This window comes from Apodemus sylvaticus, chromosome 5 (genome assembly GCF_947179515.1).
Source record: "Apodemus sylvaticus chromosome 5, mApoSyl1.1, whole genome shotgun sequence".
Classification (NCBI taxonomy): Eukaryota; Metazoa; Chordata; class Mammalia; order Rodentia; family Muridae; genus Apodemus; species Apodemus sylvaticus.
In genome coordinates, this window is record NC_067476.1 from 111,132,553 (window position 1) to 111,152,953 (window position 20,401).

Consider the following 20,401-nt stretch of genomic DNA (forward strand, 5'->3'; position numbering starts at 1 on the left):
AGAACAGTAAACAAAGTGTCTAAGCACTAGGCACTGCGGATGAATGATTCCACACACATCACAAGCATGCAGATCCTGTTAAAATAGACTGATGGGCCCTGCTCTCAGACCCTGTGACTTGGCGAATCCGGGAAGGTTCCAGAGAAAGTGCATTTCAAAGAATTTCACCAACAGGAGAAAAATCTTGTCTGGTACTTGAAACCTCCCCAACTACTCAGGGCTAGTGAAGTTTTGGATCTTGGCCCACAAGACCTCAACCCTACACAAATAACTACAGGCAACTATGGAAAGCTGAGAGCAGGAGGAACAGCCTTCCACAGGGAGAGACACACCAACTGGCTAGCCAATGCCAAAGGGTCAGGCCTGAAAACATGCATGCAAGTAATGCTATCCAGACTGAAAGGTTGCTTTTGTGTATTTTGAAATATGTATATGTACACACACACACACATATACATATATATGTATATATATATATAAAACAGCAATTTGGGGGGAAAGGGAGCCATGAATTTGAGAGAGCAAGGAGGGGTAAATAGTAGGGTTTGGAGAGAGGGAGGGCAAGGAAGAAATTATATAATTTTATTACAATCTCAAAAAAAAAACCAAAACAAAAGGAATAACAACAACAAAGATGATGATGATGATGATGATGATGATGATGATGAAGATGAAGTTACCAGGTGATGTTGTCGTTCTGGATTGAGGTCCCATCCCCCTGAGGACTCCCATTGTTCCAAGCACCAGACCCCAAGAAGTGCCATCTTCTAAGAAGCAGCACTCAGGAATTGTTATAAAGGCATGCCTCTGCACTGTTCTGTGCTGCATGGAGCAATAGGTGAATGGCACGTTCCCTGGGAATCTGGACTGTGTCTTCCCAGAATCCTTCAACCCAGCAGGTTGTCATCACAACATCTGGCATCGATCTTCGTTTCAGTCCCTCTGAGTCTAGAACAGAGTTAATCACATTTATTTCCATTTGGTGTGGAGAACATCCAAAATTAAATAAACATGACTGTGAGAAGGGAGAGGAATGGGCAGAAAGGCCAAGGGCTTAAGACATCGGGAACGACAGAATGGAGAGATGAACAAGGCAAGAGGAAATAGGAAAGGGTAAATAGAGGCTCCTCCCACACAAGGTGATCCCACCACCACCAGCAGATACCTCACTTCTCCCCCAGCAGAGAAGACACTGGGACCCCAATTAATTTCTAATGGTAATTCATTGTCTTCAACCAGAAAACAAACAAACCTAGTATCAGGGAAAAACAACTGCCTGGTAAGGATTCTCCCTTTCAAATGGTCATAGTTCTGCAGTCAAAGTCAGTCTGTCTGGAATCCTATCTACACACTTACTGGTCCACAACCCCTCGAGTAAACCCTCTGCTCCCATCTGGCCCCTGTTTGGCCTGTCCAAGCCCAAGTGGAAGCATCAAGAATCAGAAGATGGGAATCTTCAGGGCTGGTGGCTGAAGCACCTTTGTTCTTACACTAGTTCAAAATCATCAGCTGACAGTGCTGGGAAGGGAGGTGATGGTAACCGACAGAGAGTGTTCTGACCTTTGCAGCGTCAGTGTTAGAGATGGAGGCAGCAGCAGGCCACTCTGAGAGGTCTGCATTCTGAGCTCCAGGAGGTGGTGGCTTGGCCTCCAGGTAAGGCCTCCGCTGAAGGAAACTAGCGAGGTACCCATCCCATCGGGCTGTCCACACAAGCCGTTCGCGAACCCATTTACTTTCCTGCCAATCTTCTTATCAGCTCAGAGCAGATGAATGTTTGCCTTCAGAGGTTTCTAAACACAGCATAAAATACTCTTTGTTCTAGGCGCAGGACTGAAGTCCCAGTGGCTGCCTGGAGGATCACAGTGCTAAGTCCTGCCTGAGCTGTAGATCGAGTTTAAGGCCAGCCTGAGTAACTTAAGACTTTCTCTCAACACTTGAAGAATAAGATGTTAGGACTGGTCCCGCAGCTCAGCAGTCAGAGCTAGTTGAACTTGTCTAGCATGATCAGGCTCCAGCTCCACACACAAACAAACGAAACACAGACAGAACATACACCTGTCCTGTTCACAGTAATTATTCAACTTTGCAAGCCTGAGTGTGTTCTTTTCAGTAAACTCCTTGCGGAAGTCAAAGGTACTTAGAGAAAAATAAGGGAAGGAGAAGCAGACTCCTCCTCACTGAGGTGACAAACCTGACAGAGTCAAGAGGCAGTGTGTCATAAAACCCAAGCGCCCTCTGTGACCAACAAACAACTACTGTCTCTACTTCTCCCTGTATTGGACAGCTCTCTGTTCTTGAACTTTGTATGAATGGGACAATTCAAGGCACCTTCATGGTTGTCTTGAAAATGGTGTTCATAAGAATCGTGCATCAGATTCTGTATCTCGTACACTTACTCAACTTTACATATACTATCATCATGCTACATTGTTAATGGAAATCTGGGTTATTCCTGGTCTCTGGTTAATATAGCTGCATGATCAGGTTTTATGTGTTTGAGTGCCCTTGTGTCTTTCTGTCAAGTATGTCCCTTGGGGTAGAATTCTGGCTCACGAGATATAAGCTCTTGGTCAGCTGTGGAAGAACCTTGTCTAGAGGTTTCCCACAGTGGTTGTACCAGTGTCTGCTCTTTCTGGCCAATGGATGGCAGCTGCAGTCTTTTCTAGTGTGTGAGGCTTATTTCTCTGTATGTTTTGTGGCAAATCTTGGGCTTTATAGTGGTGGGAGCAAGCTGGGATTTTATGTTGCACTTTGCTGCCCCTGCTTTGGGCTAATTGAAAATCTCTCTCTCTCTCTCTCTCTCTCTCTCTCTCTCTCTCTCTCTCTCTTTCTCTCTCTCTCTCTGTGTGTGTGTGTGTGTGTGTGTGTGTGTTGGAATGTACATGCACTTGTGGGTACTATAGGTCCACCTTGAGTGTTGTTTTTCATATGATGACCACCCAAAAACTTTTCTTTACCTCCCAAAGTTTGCCATCACAAGCATCCACCACCACGGTTTTTCTCAGTATGGGCTCCAGGAATAATAGAACTCAGGCCCTCACTCGTGTAACATGTACTTTCCACTCTGAACTATCTTCCTAGTTACTGCTCTGAACTAGGATGTGGATGTTTTGCATACACTTTGTATAAAACCCTTTAATCAGAATTTTAATTGGAAACACCTCTCTCTTTCCCTCTGTGTTCCTCTCTGTATATGTGTGTGCACATGCATATGTGTGTACATGCATGCATGTATGTATGTGTATTATATGGAGGCATGTGTGTGTGCATGTGTGTGCCTGGTGCATGTATGTGTGTTTGTGCATGTGTGTATGCAGGTTTGTGTGTGTGTGTGTGTGTAGCTTGCCTTTCCACCCTCCTAGCAGCAATCTATGACAATGGACATTCTCAGTTTTCATCAAGTCTTGATCATCTCCTCTTTAGAACTTTCTTGTTACAGTTGAGAACATTATATTCCAAGGTCATGCAGTGACTGTCTTATACTATCTTTCACAAATTTAATGATTTTGCCTTTAATATTGAGATTAGCCTTTAGCTGACGATGTGTTGGTGTAAAGTAGAATCAAGACTGAGTATGGTACTATCTACAGTCCAAGCACTCAGAGGCTGAGGCAGATTACAAGCTTGAAGCCAGAGATTCACCCAATCAACATCACAGTGTTATGAAGACTATCGTATATCTTATCCTTTATGATACCTTAAGTTTTCAGATAAAGAATACAATTTATTCTACAAATAAGCTAAAATTCTGCTGTAGTATACAGGCCCTGGTCTAAATCTGCTTAAAGGAAATTGAACATAGACTCAATAAAATAATGTCTAACTCATGAATATTTATTTGACTGCTTTAATTTCTCTCAATAATAATTCTGTCGTCTGTAGCTTTCAATTAAATTAGGTTTATTTCTATGCACCTTTGATGCTATTAAGAATATTTGATTTTTAAGTGTTCCAATCCTTTGTCACTCGGGAGGATCTGTTTGTCTTCTCCTTAAGCTGATTACCGACCCCCCGCAGAGGAGTTAATGCAGCAATTTGAGATCCAAGTTGTCCCGCAAGCACACACACGCATGCCTTCTCTGCTTCACTCTCCTCCACCACCAGGCTGCGTTTTCTTTCACCAGTCTCACAGATGCTCCTGTCTACTTGTGAGCAGAGGCCTAGGAAGGCTGGTTTTTAGCCGTGGTTACTCTACTTTCTGTTCTGTAGCTTGCATTCAGCTCTTTACATAACTCCTATTCCTTCTCTGGGGTCTGCTCACTAACTTTGGGAGGATCCGTGCCTGCGTTCTGAGGTGCTTTTCTGAAGGCTGCTATGAAGCCTCTCTCAGATGGCTCCACATGGGTCTAGTCTTCACATGGGTGTCAATGAGTCGTCATCTCTCATTTATCTCCCTGGTTTGGGGCTGGGGAGATGGCTCAGCGCCGAACTGTTCTCCCAGAGTTCAATTACCATCACTCACGTGGGGCTGACTATCGGCAGCTGCAGAGGACTCCAGAACTGTAGGGGAGTCCACCACCTAAGGCCTCCGCAGACACCTGTACTCACGTGCACACATAGCAACAACATACACATAACTAAAAGTAAAAAAAAAATAAATCCTTAAGAATAGTTTCCTGGTTCTTATGTAGTGTGCTTGTTCATTGTATTAGGACACCCTGCCTTTTATGTTAAGAGACTCCATCTTATTTAATTAGGCTCTTCCTCTATTTAGGTCTCACTTAGAGGATTTGTCTCATTTATTAGCTTCTGAGTCCAGTGACATTCTTGCTTGATAACTTTCCTCATACAATCACAAATAACTGAAGCTTCCCCAGACCCTCCCTGGTGCTGACTGGAATTTGGGGATTTTCTCAGTCTGCACTCCAGACAAAAAGGACATCTCAGACTATAGAGAGCAAGAGTATTTATAATAAAAAAGGCTGTTTGTTAAGGTATGATCTCCATTATTGTCCGCTCTGGTCCCATGTGTGTCTGTCAGTGAAGGAGGGGGAGGTGCTGGGCCCTCTATGCAGAGAAGGACTGAATCCCTGTTGGCTGGCTTTGGGAAGTGCCAGGCTTAGGTCACATCTTAAGTGTGGGGTATTAAGATGCCCTCCTCCTCCTCTGCCTCCAATCCTACAATGATCCCTAACTACCTCCTCTTTCTTCTTTTTAACTCTCGGAGTTCTCTTGCATAGTTGTTCAGAGTTTATTCTTGCCCTTAGTTAGCTTCCCTTAGGAGGGAAGAAGACAGGCCTACATTAGCTTGTCTGAGACAGAAGCCTCTTCAGAAAGTGGCTCTTAAAAGATGTATTTCTAACATGTGTGTGTGCTGGCCCTGTGTGTATGGGCACCCCAGGAGGTCAGAAGTGGGGGTCAGGGAACTGGAGTTACAGGCTGCTGGGAGCCACCTGAAGTGGATGATGGGAGCTTCCGGATAGGTGGAAAGTTTGTAACTGCCAAGTCATTCCTCCAGGCCCATGAAGTATTTTTGATTTAAATTTGCATTTATTATGTCGTATTTTTTACTAAGTGGAAGAATGGGGGGGGGGGTTGCACACCATGGCTCCCGTGGAAGTCAATGTGCAGGAGACTGTTCTCAGCCTTCTCTGTGGGATCAAACTCAAGGCAGCAGCCTCTCACAGTGAGCCCTGAAACCGCTGAGCCACATTTTAAGTGAAGGAATTTAGGAAAATGTTTATCTCAAATCCAATGTATTGTATTAGAGAAAGCTGTGCTGTGAACAGGAAATAAAACTTCAGACCGCTTAGGGTATGTCAAAACTTTGTGAACCTATAGGGGAGAGTTAAGGAGAAAACAGAGTTGACTGGATTTCTATGAGGGCCTACAACAGTGTGTGAGCAGCTGGTATAATGCAGATGGAGAGGGGGAGAAGGCCAGTCATACACACACACACACACACACACACACACACACACACACACACACACATACCAGTTCAAAAAAGAAGGCAGAAACCCATATCCCAAACAGGAAATATAGGAAATACCAACCTAGAAACTACCCACTTGTCACCTGCAAGCTGACTACTATTTTAAGTCAGTGACGCACGGCCACGCTTTCTTTATCTGCACCTGAAAGAATGACTTCCATCCCAACTAAGTCCTTGTCAGAAAGCATGGGGTTATTCTTAGACCTGGACACGTAGCTCTTTGATTCATTCTAACCAATCGCTCCTTACAGGAAACAGCTGTTCTTATAAACATTCTAGCCAGGACCCTGCCGACGACGACAGGAGACTGATGTCCCAGGTAGCTTGCTGGCGTGAAGGCAGTGACCAGGAGGCCAAGAATGGTTCTTGGCTCCCTCATGCACCTGGTACACTTGCACATAGTCATACTAGGGTGTACCCACCTGTGGAGGGGATGCCTAGGCCAAGGGAGTCTTCTCTCACTAGTTCTCTGTCTCTGGAAGGCAGGAGAACCCACTTCAGCCATGGGAGCCCTTGTCTGAGACACTGTTGCTCTATACGCTGTGTGTCTGGGCGTATTACTTCTGTGCTTTGGGGACTACTATTAAATAAAATAGATGCCAGGAATATCGCAGTATTGTAATAGCCAATCTAGAAGCTACTAAATTACTCATGGGCATGTAACATATATAGTGTGGGTACAGGAACAAATGATGATTCACAAACAGGAAGAGGCAGGGCACAGAAAGAAGTTGGAAAATAAATATTGCAAGGTTTTTTTGTTTTGTTTTTGTTTCTCTCTCTTTTTTTTTTTTTTTTTTTTGGTTTTTCGAGACAGGGTTTCTCTGTATAGCCCTGGCTGTCCTGGAACTCACTCTGTAGACCTGGCTGGCCTCAAACTCAGAAATCTGCCTGCCTCTGCCTTGCTGGGACTAAAGGCGTATGCCGCCACCACCGCCCGGCGTTTGTTTTGTTTTTTAATACTGAATATAAGTACTCTTGGTTTGACATTGTGAATTTTTTATTTTTCTTTTTTGTATCTGACAAAGCACTACAGTTGTAGAAGAACATCTCATGAAATCCTTCCATTTTTTTTGTATATCTTAACATGTAAGGAATTAAGTTTTTGCCATTCAACATAGTAATATCATATCATCTGAATATATTTGAACATGTATAGAAGTTAAGTTGCTTGATAACAGGCTATCCCTTTGAGAGATGGGTTTTCAGTTTGTATAAACTGGTGGGAGGGATGAGACTGGTTCTGTGACTGCTGCGGTACAGTGTTTTTTTGCCTGGATTCTGTCTTGTATTGGTTATACAGGCTTAACTCTGGAAGCAATAATCAACTGTTTTACATTCACATCAGCCTTAGAAGTGGAATGATGCTCATTTAATGTTGAGAACAAATTTTCTTTATTAAAATCAAAACTCTTTAACACTGAAAAAAAAGTTATAGGGCTACCTGTATAATTTAAGATTTATGAATTGTCTATTTCTGGAATTCTACACTTAAGATTTTGGGGCCACAAGTGGCCACAGTGACTGAAGCCCTGAGGAAGCCCAGCTAAGCGGGGACTCCTGGGAACCAGGGCAACTCGTGCCTGTGTGGGTTAAGTGAAAGCAAGTTCTCCACTGCGCTGGCAGCGGAGGGCATTCAATAAATCCTGTTCATTACTGTTGTTGTTGTTGTTGTTGTTGTTGTTGCCTGAATACTGAAAGCATTTTTGTGTATTGCTTCATTTAATCTTTTAAAAGGTATGTACATATTTAACTCAGCATCCATTCTAGCTTTCTGAAGTATATATTTATTGTGTGTGTCTGTTTTGTGTGCACATGTATACATGGGTGCCCATGCATATGTGGGTGTGTTTGTGTGTAGGGGCTGAAGCAGATGTGAGGCATCTTCTACTGTTGTCCTTCACTGTAAGCAGAGTCTCTCACTGAGCCTAGTGCTCACTGATTGGCTAGGCTGGCTGGTCAGCAGTCCCTGGACCTGCCTATCTCTATCCTTCAGTGACACACACATACACACAGTGACAGAATACACTATACACACCACACACACACACACACACAAACATATACCACACACACAAACACACACTACACCACACACACAAACATACACCACACACACACAAATATATACTATACATACAAACATACCACACACACAAACACACACTACACCATACACTATACACACAAATACACTACACACACAAACATATACTATACATACAAACACACCACACACACAAACACACACTATACCATACACTATACACACAAATACACCACACACACAAACATATACTATATACACAAACATATACAATATACTCAAACATACCATACACACACACACACACACACAAACACAAACACAAACACACAAGACTATGTCTAGTTTTTTACATGGCACTAGAGGTCAGAACTCAGATCCGCATACTTATACTTGTATGCCTGGTTCTTCCCCTATTGGGCCACTGAAGCCCCAGTGCACAGCATTTTCCTAGGCATCCTAGACTGAACATATAAACACGCACACACATGTATATATAACATATATGCTTTTACATATAAATGAACATATATGTGGAATAAATATATTCTTTATATATAAAGCATATATAAACTTTTTAATTTAAATGATTAACTGAGACATTAAAATCATAACAGATAATGACTGGCATTATCTTTCAATAGATAAGAGCACTTGTTGCTCTTGCAGAGGACATGGGCTCAGTGTCTAGCACCCACATGGTGTCTCAAAACATCTGTATCTCCAGTCCCAGGGGAACAGACGCTATCTTCTGACTTCTACAGGCACCAGGTATGCCTGTGATGCAAATAAATAAGTCTGAGTTTTAAAAAAATCATAACATATATATATATACACATATAAACTATTGGCATGATGTAAGACATACACTGTGTAGTGTTTAAACCAAATTAAGCATCTATGCTTAGATGTTTAACTTAGGTGTCTGTGACACATCATAAACATATTCAAACTCCTTTCTTCCAGATTTTGAAGATACATAGTACTTGTCTGCTTTCTGTTACTCTAACAAACATTTGTGTTAACATATTTATCAGAAAAAAATCATTTTTGGTCCTGGCAGTTTAGATTTCAGTCCATGGTCACAGTGACTCAGTACATCACTGTGGAAACAAGTAGAGGAGGAAAAGGAGGGGCCAGCATCCCAGGATTCCTTTAAGACTCTCTCCAATCAATAACTCATCTTCCCCCTTCTTAAAGTTCCTGCAGCCTCATAGACCCTTAGGCTGAGGACTGAGTCCTTAACACATGTTCCCTCGGAGGACAGCTGAGATCCGAACCAAAGCCCGTTGTGCTCGTCCCTCTTCTGCTTGCTGTATTTTGCTCGGCTCTTTCTATATTCTAGAAGCAGAAACTTCTCTTGGGTTGGAGATCCTTTCTCTTTTCTAAGGCGCATCTTTAGTCCCACACATTTCCCTCTCAGCCTTGCCCTAGCCTCACCTCATGAATGTTAATGACTGTCTTGTTTCTCATTTAGTTCTGTGTACCTGAAAATTTTACTCAGACCCATGGACTTTTGTTGTTCAGTTCTGAAATATGTGGAGATTTCTCTCTTGACATCCCAGTTTAATTTCTAGCTTGATTCCATATTCTGTACACACACACACCTGCATGTGTGTACATGTGCATGTGAGTACATGCATGCGTATGTGTGTGTGTGTGTGTGTGTGTGTGTGTACACCTACACATGTGTACCTGTGGAGACCAGAGGTTGACATCAGGAATGTCTTTCTGTTAGTCCTCTACTCCATTTACTGGGAGAGCATCTCTTACTGGACCAAATTCATCAAATTATCCAGTCTAGCTAGCCAGCTTGCCCCAGTCTCTTCCTCCTGTGCTCTGGGATTACAGGTGGGCCACCATGTACTGAGAAATCCAAACTCTGTTTTATGACCTAAGATGCACTCTACCTTGCTGAGTGTTGCATGGGACCTCAGAGTGAGGCTCTGTATGTTGCTGAATGTGGTAGGCTAGGATTAGATGCCTGTCAGTTGCTGATGCTGGGTCCTATGTTCTTGCTGGTTTTGTCTCCGGTTCCAATGGATGGAGACCATGCTCTAGCCATACTTGGGAAGTGTGTATTTCTTCTTTCAGTTGACTTTTTGCTTCATACCTGTGAACCTTTGGTGTTTGCTTCATAATACAGTTATCACTTCTTGATGGATTAATTCTGTGCTGTTTAAGAACATCCCTCTTTGCCCACAGTAACTTTCCTGGAGGTTGATTTTATTTAATACAGCCAATCATGCTTCCTTTTTATTAACAATGTTAAGGTGCAGTTCTCCGTTCTTTTGCTGTGAGTTACTTACATTCATGAATTTGATGAGTTTCTTGGAAGCAACGTATAGGTGGCTCATCTTTTTAAAACTACTCTGCCAATCTCTGCATTTCAAATGGGTGTGTTTAAACTGCTTACCCTCATGATAATTATCTACCGACCCGGCGAAGTCTGACATTCTGTATGGGTCTGACCTCATTCTTTCTGTGTCTAGTGTTCTATTTTCTCTGATCCTACTGTATGTTTCTTGATTTTTTTTTCAAGAGTTCTATTTGATTTCATTATACTTTTCTTAGAATATAAACTATCTATTGCTTCCTTAGTGATGTTGCTGCTTCTGGAAAATATGGAGAGGGGGGTTATGGAAAGTGGCTGCTGGGTCTAGCTTTCTAATGCCAGAATGCAGTCAGGAAGAGTCGGGACTTCACTGCTGCTTGCTGTGAGTGACAGGTCACCTGCTGATGTCCCAACTGTAACCAGATGTGGTGGTGGTGGTGGTGGTGCTGCTGCTGCTGGCAGATCAGACTAAAAGGACCTTGAATTCTAAGAATGAGGGCAGAAGCTTATATGACCAGGTCTTTATTTGGGCTCTCTCTCCTTGCATGGACATTAGCCAGGGAGAAAAGAATGTCTCTGAGGATGTTCTTATCTGAGACTTTTAGTGATTCCACCTGCAAAGCTCTTGAGCCAGGCCAGGTTGAATGGGAGAGAACTGCCGGGGAATACATCCACCACAGCACTGTTTCTCAACTCCTGATGGTTTCTGCCAGCACATTTTCTTCTCCTTCCAGCTTTCAAGCACTTATCGCTGTTGACTGATTTCCAGAGCAGTTATTTGTAGTTTACAAGGGAAGGAGAAAGTATCTACATTGCTTTGGTCCGGATCCGGAAGTCAGCACTGCTTGTTCTTCATGCTTGGACATGTTTTGTTCCCTGAGTGATTTTCCACACAGAAAGAATATGATCACCAGGGCCTCCTGTGATCCATCCCCCACCCCCTGCTTTCTCAGAAGGGACCGGTCTCACGCATTTCTGTGCACCTGCCCTGCATTGATTCCACAGGATGCTGAATTCCTTTTGAAGAGCTAAGCAGATTACCACTCCTCTGCTGGACAGCAAGTTGATTGTTAGTGTTGCTGCTTGTCAGCATTTCCTCAGAGGTTCCCTTCCCTTGCCCTGGTTTTCAATAATGTTTTCCTTCTTTTATCTAGAAGGAGGCAATCTTGGAGTGACTGGAGCTTTCTTAATTATGAATGTTTAGCAGTGCTATCCAGCTTGTAGCTGGATCCTGCTTGTTTCTGTCTTGGACTCTTGCCTGCCTTGGGTTGGGCTTCCCGCCCAGTGACTCACAGAAAGTGCTATATTAAAAACTTGGAGTTAGTGGTTTAAATCAACCAGCAAAGACATACTAGAAAAACACACTCTGCCAGCTGATAGAGCCCCCAAGCCCTGCTAGGGGTGTGGGGTGGGGATTCTGTCTCTGTGTGTTCCCTTCACCATGGTAATCTTCTCATTTTCTTTCTTTTTGGTAACTAGAGGATAGGGGGAAAATGGGGGAAAATCAAATTTGTTGAACTTTTTTTTTTAACCTCACAAACAAAGTTTAGAAAAGGTAGGATGGATTTAATGTGCCACAGTGTCATTCTCTTTTGTGTGCCCTGTTACTTGTCCCTATGATGTTAAAGACTTCCATGAAGTTAATTTATAAAGTATTGATATGTATAGAAAATGCTGTGTGTTTACCTGATTTAGGTTTGTATCAACATGATGATTTATATGTGGTAAATAATATAAAAGTGCACACACACACACACACACACCAAATCCAGGCCATTGGTCTTGGCAACAGACATCTTTAACCACAGAGCCATCTTCCTGTCCCTCTTAAAATGTTCACATATGAAGTGCAATAAGCATAGTAAAACATACCTTTAGACTTGTAAAAATAGCTCAGTCAGGGATCCCACTACACCCAAGGCTACACCTGATAACCAGAACTCAGTCACATCATTTACCCAAGATACCCAGTCACAATCCTAGAACCCTGTTGTGGATGGGCCTGTTGCTATTCTTGTGAACCAATCCCCTAATGAATAAAGGAGCCAATCACTGGTCAAGCAGGAGGGACTTCCAGGTTGGACGGAAGAAGAGAGGAAGCAAGAGAGAATTAGGTCCTTTTGGACTGGGATAGCTTGAGGACAAGATGCAATTACTAGTGTCTCCTAGTTTCAATAGCAGATCCATCCGGCTTTGCCACCCGAGGATTCAATAAAACTTACAAGATTAGGATTTTAGTTGTTGTGCCCAGTAATTGAGTTACTTTTGTTTCTGAACTAAGTTTGTGTGGTGTTTTCCTCATGCAGAGGCTCATCTGGGTTCAAGAGAGAAAGGTATGGCGGTAAAGCATGGGTTTGCCTGAGGTGCTCCACAAAGGCTGTGGGGGATTTGAAGCATGGGGCTGGTGTGGTAGCCATCTGCCAGTGGGAACCTTCGAGCTGGGTGGAGAGATTGTGGAGTTCTGAGTCAGAGTCTCCACGAGATAGACACAGGTTGGCCATTGCCTACCAGTGCATGACTGGCCAGGCCACCGGGGCAGAGGCACAAGCCTGGAACTTGCAGGTTCTTTTTAAACTATTTTCCCTCAACAGAACCCCATGGCTCCCACTGGCTAGTATATAAGCAGAGTCTAAAAGCAATGCTCTGCTTTATACATCTGGAGAGAAACCGCCATGATCTGCCTGAGGCTGGAGAGCCTTCCCCAGGATCCTGACCCTCAAGTCAGAGACTTCTGTTAGAGACTGACCTGACCTTCAGTTAAGATATGTCAAATGGGTGAACATCCTTGGGGATATAGACCATGGATAGGAATGAGAGTATGAACCTTGTGTGATGACCCTCAGCATAATGAAGTTATACCAACTGTGCATACACACATGAGCACACACACATATACACACTTGCATATACATACACAAAAATGTACATACATGCACATACATACACATGTACATACACAAGTAAATACATACACAAAAATGTATTTACATGCACATACACACACACACACACACTATGCCTTCTTGCTTGCAACATGAAGTAAGATATTGTAAGGTACACTTTATGTTTTCCTTGTCTTGGAATCCCTTTATTTCTGTGAACTATACGTTAAAATTATTAATTTAAAGACATTTATACCTTTTTCTGGCTCTTCATTCAAAGCTTATTGTTTGAAAGTAGGGTTACAGAGATGCCAATAAATTCTATATTCTATTTTATGTAGGATCAGTTTGCTATAACCTTATCAAAGAATTAAATAAGTCAGCTCAGACAACCAACCAGTACAATAAACTTTTTATTTATTTTTTTTTCAGCTTAAAATCTGGATGAATAATTTAAAAAATCATTTTTTTTCTTTGTAAAAGTGGAAGCAATTTGGGTGACTTTAAGTTACAGCAGATTGGGAGACTCAGAGTCCTCTAAAACCTTAGCAGGAAAAGTGATTATAGGAGGTTTACACAAAACTCATTCAGTCTCCCAATTCCCAGAAAGACATCACATGAGCTAAGGAGATGATGACGTCCATCTTATTCTGAAATTACTGTTTGCCCTGCTGACTCCCAAGACAGTGGAAGAAGAAAAAAAAAAGTACTGTAAAAACAGGAGAAAAGCCATTTTTACCTTCCCTTGTCTTAAACAAGCCTAATATTAATAATAATCACAAACTGCTGCCAAAGAAAGCAGCTTTTCTCCTGGTTTCTTTTGAAATGGACCTCCTTTCCTTTTTTAAAAACCTACAAATGGAAATCTGGAAAGGGATGGATTTGGTAGTTTCGAAACTCAGCCGATGTAAACAAGCGGGTGACCCTTTCCTCCCCAGGCATCTAAGTAAATAACCCCAGGCCACAGTCTGGGTCTTCTCAGCTCCAGTCTTCCAGGGGGCGGGGGATGAGGAGGCCAGAGGCAAAGGTGGGGCTGGGGTGCTTGGCAGAGGGAGTGGAGGACAGGAAGAGAAGGAGGGAGTCATGTGAGGCCCCCAGCAAGTGCACATAATGTTACACACAGAGACACAGAGGCACATGCACACACACCATGCACAGCAGATTCAAACTCAAGAATAAGACGGGGGGGGGGGGGGGGGGCGGGGGGCGGGGCGTAGGGGAGGGAGAGAGGGAGAGAGGGAGAGACAGAGAGACAGAGAGACAGAAAGGGAGGGAGAGGAAGAGAGAGAGAGAGAGAGAGAGAGAGAGAGAGAGAGAGAGAGAGAGAGAGAGACTCTACATCAGAAAAGAGCAAACAAACATATGTTTCCTGGTTTGATGTCAGCTCCCAGCACTGGCTCTGAATCACCCACAGTATTGGGCCTCTGCCCGCTCAGCAGGCAACAGGCTTTTAATAAAACAAGATGTTGTCCCTTTACAAAGACCATCCTGGGGATGGATTCCTTTTCTCTGCCCCCAGGAAATATCCTTCCACTCCCCGACCCCCAGCAGCAGTGCCTGCAGAGGCCCCTCTGGCATCCCCAAGGGCTCTGATCTCTGGCTGTGTCTCCAAGGTTCACACCCACCTACTGCAGCTTCTACTTGCGTTCTGCCTTCATAGCCTGTCTGCCTATCCAGGCCCTGGTCTCCTGCACTCTGGTATTGATAGCTGAATACTGGATGTACCCAGACTAGGAGGAAGGCAGTCATCATCTGACCTCATAAGAGACCAGCTTTCATCATAATAGACACCAGTAGGAAAGGCCCGACAGCCTGGATCTCATCTTCAAATCTGCCGTGCTCAAGTGTGGCTTCAAACTCACTTCTGTATGTGCGGCTAGGTTCTCAGCTTAGAATGAAAATAGCAGGTTGCTTATAGACCAGTAAAATATTGAGCTCCAAAGGCACTGAGAATCTTTCATAGCACAGTCTTCTTGAGCACAAATGTCACAGCCAGGTCCATCACTACCAAATGGTCAGAGATGATATTGGAGTGAAGGCCTGCATGTGGTGGCTTCCAAGTTGAGAGGAGTCTGTTCTCTCCATGCCCACACTTGTGTTTGCTTCAAAGGTTTTGGGAGGAAATGGACGGAATGCGTGCTGTGCACCCTTCAGAGAAAAGAGAGAAGAAATCAGTGGAGGAACATCTGGGCATGTGGACGAAGCCAGAGTTGGGGGATTTTGTCTCCTGGAGCACAGCCCAGATCCACCCCTCAGGACAGCAGGGTCCTGGCAGGAAGCAGGGGGTACCAGCCAACGTGGGAGAAGAGTGTGCTGTGGAATACTAGCCAGGTGGCCAGAGAGCTGTTCAAACGGCAACTTCAGATGGAGGAATGCAGAAAGCCCCAATAAATCCAAAAACCCACAAGGATAGAGCCCAGCACACAAGCATCAGCTAAAGAATGTGAGCAGAAGGAGCGGCTCAGGGGGAGTATGCTAGGCTCCCTGGAGGACTCCCCGGAGTCAAAGGGAATCTGTGTGGTTAGCAATAGAGCCAAGGTCAGCCCAGGACAGAACCCTTCACCCTTTACCACACTGCTCAGCTCAAGATAGCTGGGGCAGGGAGGGAACTCTCTGGACACCTTTCCAACACGATCCAAAGACAATGCACCTGGATCGCCATTCTTGGGCCCAATGGGAGAACAAATGCTGAGAAAGTATTTCAGAGTATTCCAGCCTGTGGGAAGAGTGATGCCCGGGCACAGAGCTGTCGTGTACAACTATAGTAAGTGACCAGAGAAGAATCTGATTCTAAGAAAGACACGCAAACATAAAATTCAGCCCAGTAGGGCAGCTGGGCAGAGTGGAGGGGTGACCCCAAGGTCAGTCACCAGGTGTGGATAACCCTTCTGGATGGCTGGGTGGTGTCAAAGGTTAAGGTCAAGGCTAATTAATTACCAGCTCTTAGAGTGCGAAGCGGGGTGGGGGAGTCAGACAAGAGTTAAGAATGCACAGGTAAAAGGGAAGGCAGGGACTGCGCAGGCAGCTCAGGGCCCACCCACATCCACTCTTCTCCGGTCTGTCAGGTGCTGCACAGAAGGGAAGAGCTGCCTCTCCCATAGCAACAGGCAAGGTGGGGAAGGTTCCTCTTTAAGAATTAAGTTTCCTCCACTCAGTTAGCCACGGGGCTGGTTCTCAGACTGAGGTGCCTGGTCCATATTCCGGGGTCTCTCCTCATCACAGCTTTGCCTCCCTGGGGGCGGAGACAGCCTGCACCGCCTTCTGGCTTCCATGAGAAGTGGAGTGGAGTCAGGCAGTCAGGAGACCTGCTGATGGTAACTGCCCTGAACCCAGCTGTGCCCATAGCCAGTGGAGCAAAAGACTTTGCTTGAGAAAACATCCTCTGAGGCAAAGATTCTTTTTGGCAGGACAACTATGAATTTTAGCCTGTATCCAAAAAAATAAAGCAGGATGGGGGAACGGTGGTGGAGACTTGTTCTACGCACCGGACCTGACTCTCGTGTTCTTGTACTAGCTGCGGCATCAAGTTCTACGCTTGGTTTCCTTGCTTATTTACTGAAGAAAATCATAATTCCTGCTCCCAGGGCTATCAAAAGGTCTGGCTGAAATTATTTTTACTCAGGGAGATGCTTCGAGGAGTGTGTGTGTGTGTGTGTGTGTGTGTGAGAGAGAGAGAGAGAGAGAGAGAGAGAGAGACAGAGACAGAGAGACAGAGAGAAGAAGGAGAGGGAGCGAGAGGGAGAGGGGGAGGGGGAGAGGGAGGGAAGGAGAGAGAGAGAGGGAGGGAGACTGGGGGGAGAGAGACTTTACAAGCAATTGATCACAATACATTTTTTTTTTTACATCTTTTATATTTTTATTTTATTTTATTGTTTTTTAAGACAGGGTCTCATTTAACTGAGTGAGGCTGGCCCAGAAACTTCTACGAAACCAACAATAGCCTTGAATTTCTGATCCTCCTGAGTTCATTTTCCCAGTGCTAGGGTTACAGGTGTCTACCACCATGCTTTCTGTAGTTCAAGAGACTGACTCCCGAGCACCATGCGGGTTAGGCCGGAGCCCTATCAGCCAGCTCCCTTCCCGGGCCTAGCCTCACACTTACACAAAGAGGAAAACATCCATTTTTAAATTGCTTTCTTTCTGGCAGTTGTCTATAATGATGGGCTTGCAGATGAATGTCTTCTTTTGAGGGAGGCCGGGACACAAAGACAGAGACAGTAAGAAATTGGCTCTAGGGCTGGAGAGGTGGTACTGTTTTTTTGTTTTGTTTTGTTTTTTTGAGACAGGGTTTCTCTGTGTAGCCCTGGCTGTCCTGGAACTCACTCTGTAGACCAGGCTGGCCTTGAACTCAGAAATCTACCTGCCTCTGCCTCACAGAGTGCTGGGACTATGAGCGTGTGCCACCACCGCCCCGCTGAGGTGGTATTGTTAAAAGTACTTGCTGCAGGCTGGAGAGATGGCTGAGCTGTTAAAAGCACTGACTGCCCTTCCAGAGGTCCTGAGTTCAATTCCCAGAAACCCCCCTCCCATGGATCACAACCATCTGTAATGGGATCTGATGCCCTCTTCTGGTGTGTCTGAAGCTACAGTGTACTCCTATACATAAAATAAACAAATGCATATTTTTTAAAAAGTCCTTGCTGTTCTTGCAGAGGGCTCACACTCCGTCTGCAGCACCGCATCTCAGTGGCTCATGACTGTTCGTCCCTCTAGCTCCAAGGTATCTGATGCCCAAAGGTGCCCACCTTCACATGCATGTCCATGTGCATAACATGCAGACACACAGACACGCAGAGAAGTAAAATGAATCTTTAAAAGGAATGGAATGGGTATCAAACAAAGGCATGGCAGAGTGTGCTCTGAGAGGCACAGTGGGTCTCTTCTGCTGCTGGAACTCCGTGCTGCCTGAAGTAGTAACAGGAAATGATTATGTCAGCCTGGACCAGATGTGGCCCTTCAGAGGCTATGGCACCTGTCCATCCATACGTGCTACATGGGTGTCAGGTTCCAGAGAGGCTGATTCAGCCTTCTACAACAGCACATCTCTTGCCTCTCCCTCACAAGACCACGAGGGAGAAAATTAGTGTGCCCAGATGACTTGGGCCCTCAGGGGAGACGCAAGGCTTCCTTCCGGTGGGCATCAACAGGCAACACCCTGCCTTTTTCCAGAGGCCCATGGAGAAGACTTCTGTCCCTCCACAGGACTTAGGTTTTTCCCTCCTTTCTCCTTTCTTTCGGTCATCTTTCGGAGTTAGGTTGTTTGTTGGAATATTTTTCACACAGGACAACCAGCAGGAGCACTTCTCTTCAAAACCGCAGGGACTAGCCGCTGTGAGGGGGAAGAGGAGGGGAAGCAAGTTTTAAAATGTGGTAGGATAGTGGGGCTGGAGAGAAGGACTGGGAGTTACAGTGCATGCTGCTCTCCCAGAGGACCAGGATTTGGTTCCCAGTTGTGGGTGGTTCACCACTGCTGTGACTCCAGCACCAGGGGATCTGATACCCTCTTCTAGCCTCTGCTGACAGCTGTATCCAAGTGCATGAACTCTAACTCTCTCTCTCTCTCTCTCTCTCTCTCTCTCTCTCTCTCTCTCTCCTAAAATCATTAAAAAACGACATTTCTTTTGAGAGGAGAAAACCCAGAGAGGCGCTAAGCACACTCAAGGACCAAGATCAAGGTGATATTTGGAGTCACCGAGGAAACACAGACTATTTGGGGACCGGTAGCAGGGACAACAGGGGGGGGGGGGAGGAATGCAAAACACACATTCTGTAGACTAATGGAGCTGACATGGTTCAAACACGTGAATGTAAAAACCGAAACTGAACAGACGAGAAGAAAATATGGTTTTTCATGCTGTAGGGAGGAATGGTTTTAATGTACAAACACAAATACAACACTGAAAAGGCTAAACACACACACACACACACACACACACACACACACACGAAGCCGGGCGGTGGTGGTGCATGCCTTTAATCCCAGAACTTGGGAGACAGAGGCAGGTGGATGTCTGAGTTCGAGGCCAGCCTAGTCTACAAAGTGACAGTCAGGGCTACACAGAGAAACCCTGTCTCGAAAAAACCAAAACAAACAAACAAACAAACAAACAAACAAAAAACCGAAAAGGGTAAACACTGATTGAAGACGCTTGGCTGGGAAGATGGCTCACAAGCAGTGTGAGGAGCAGAGCTCAGGTCCCAGGAGCCATGTCTACGTCAGTGGGTGTGACAGCCCACCTGTGATTTCAGCACGTAGAAGGCAGACACAGAGGAGCTCCGGGGACAAGCTGGCTAGCTAGACCAGCTGCAATGGAGAGCTTGAGTTCTGAGACCCTGTCTCAGAAGAGCAATGGCGGAAGTTGACATTTAATTTAGCTGAGGATTGGAGTGGAGCCCATCACGGAGGGAAGAAATGGCGGAGGTCACAGACATCTGTGACCAGACCAGGGGGCAGAGAGCAACAAATTCCAGCCCACCATGCTTTCTCCTTTTCCTCTCTGTATTCAGTGTGTAATGCCAGTCCATCAATGGTACCGTCTACACTCAGGGTGAGTCTTCCCTCCTCAGCTAAACTTCTCTGGAAACATCTTCAGAGTCATACTGAAATTCATCCAAGCTGACACTGTAGTGCACTCCTCACCATCCCCAGAGCCAAACCAGTCAGAAGCACACAGTTAAATCTACCTGCAAGATACTTACAATCACTATCTCAGACAACCCAAAGAATCCCTACCTTGAAGACTGTAATAAATCAACTGGAAAAAAAGAATCTAACAACAATAGCATAAGCATCTAGCATAAACACAAAGAACTGAACTGAGGAGATGTGACACCCTAGATCTTATGGCCATCCCGGTACCAGAAGTGTGGAGACTGAAGTACAATATCATATGCATTAGAAGAGAGGCTCAACACTACAGAACAGAAGAAAAAAAATATAACTGAAACCTAAACCAAGACATCACTATCCACCTTCAGGACTGTCAAATTGTCCTATGTGCCTATCTTAGCCAGGGTTTCTATTCCTACACAAAACACCATGACCAAGAAGCAAGTTGGGGAGGAAAGGGTTTATTCAGCTTATACTTCCACACTGCTGTTCATCCCTAAAGGAAGTCAGGACTGGAACTCAAGCAGATCAGGAAGCAGGATCTGATGCAGAGGCCATGGAGGGATGTTTCTTACTGGTTTGTTTCCCCTGG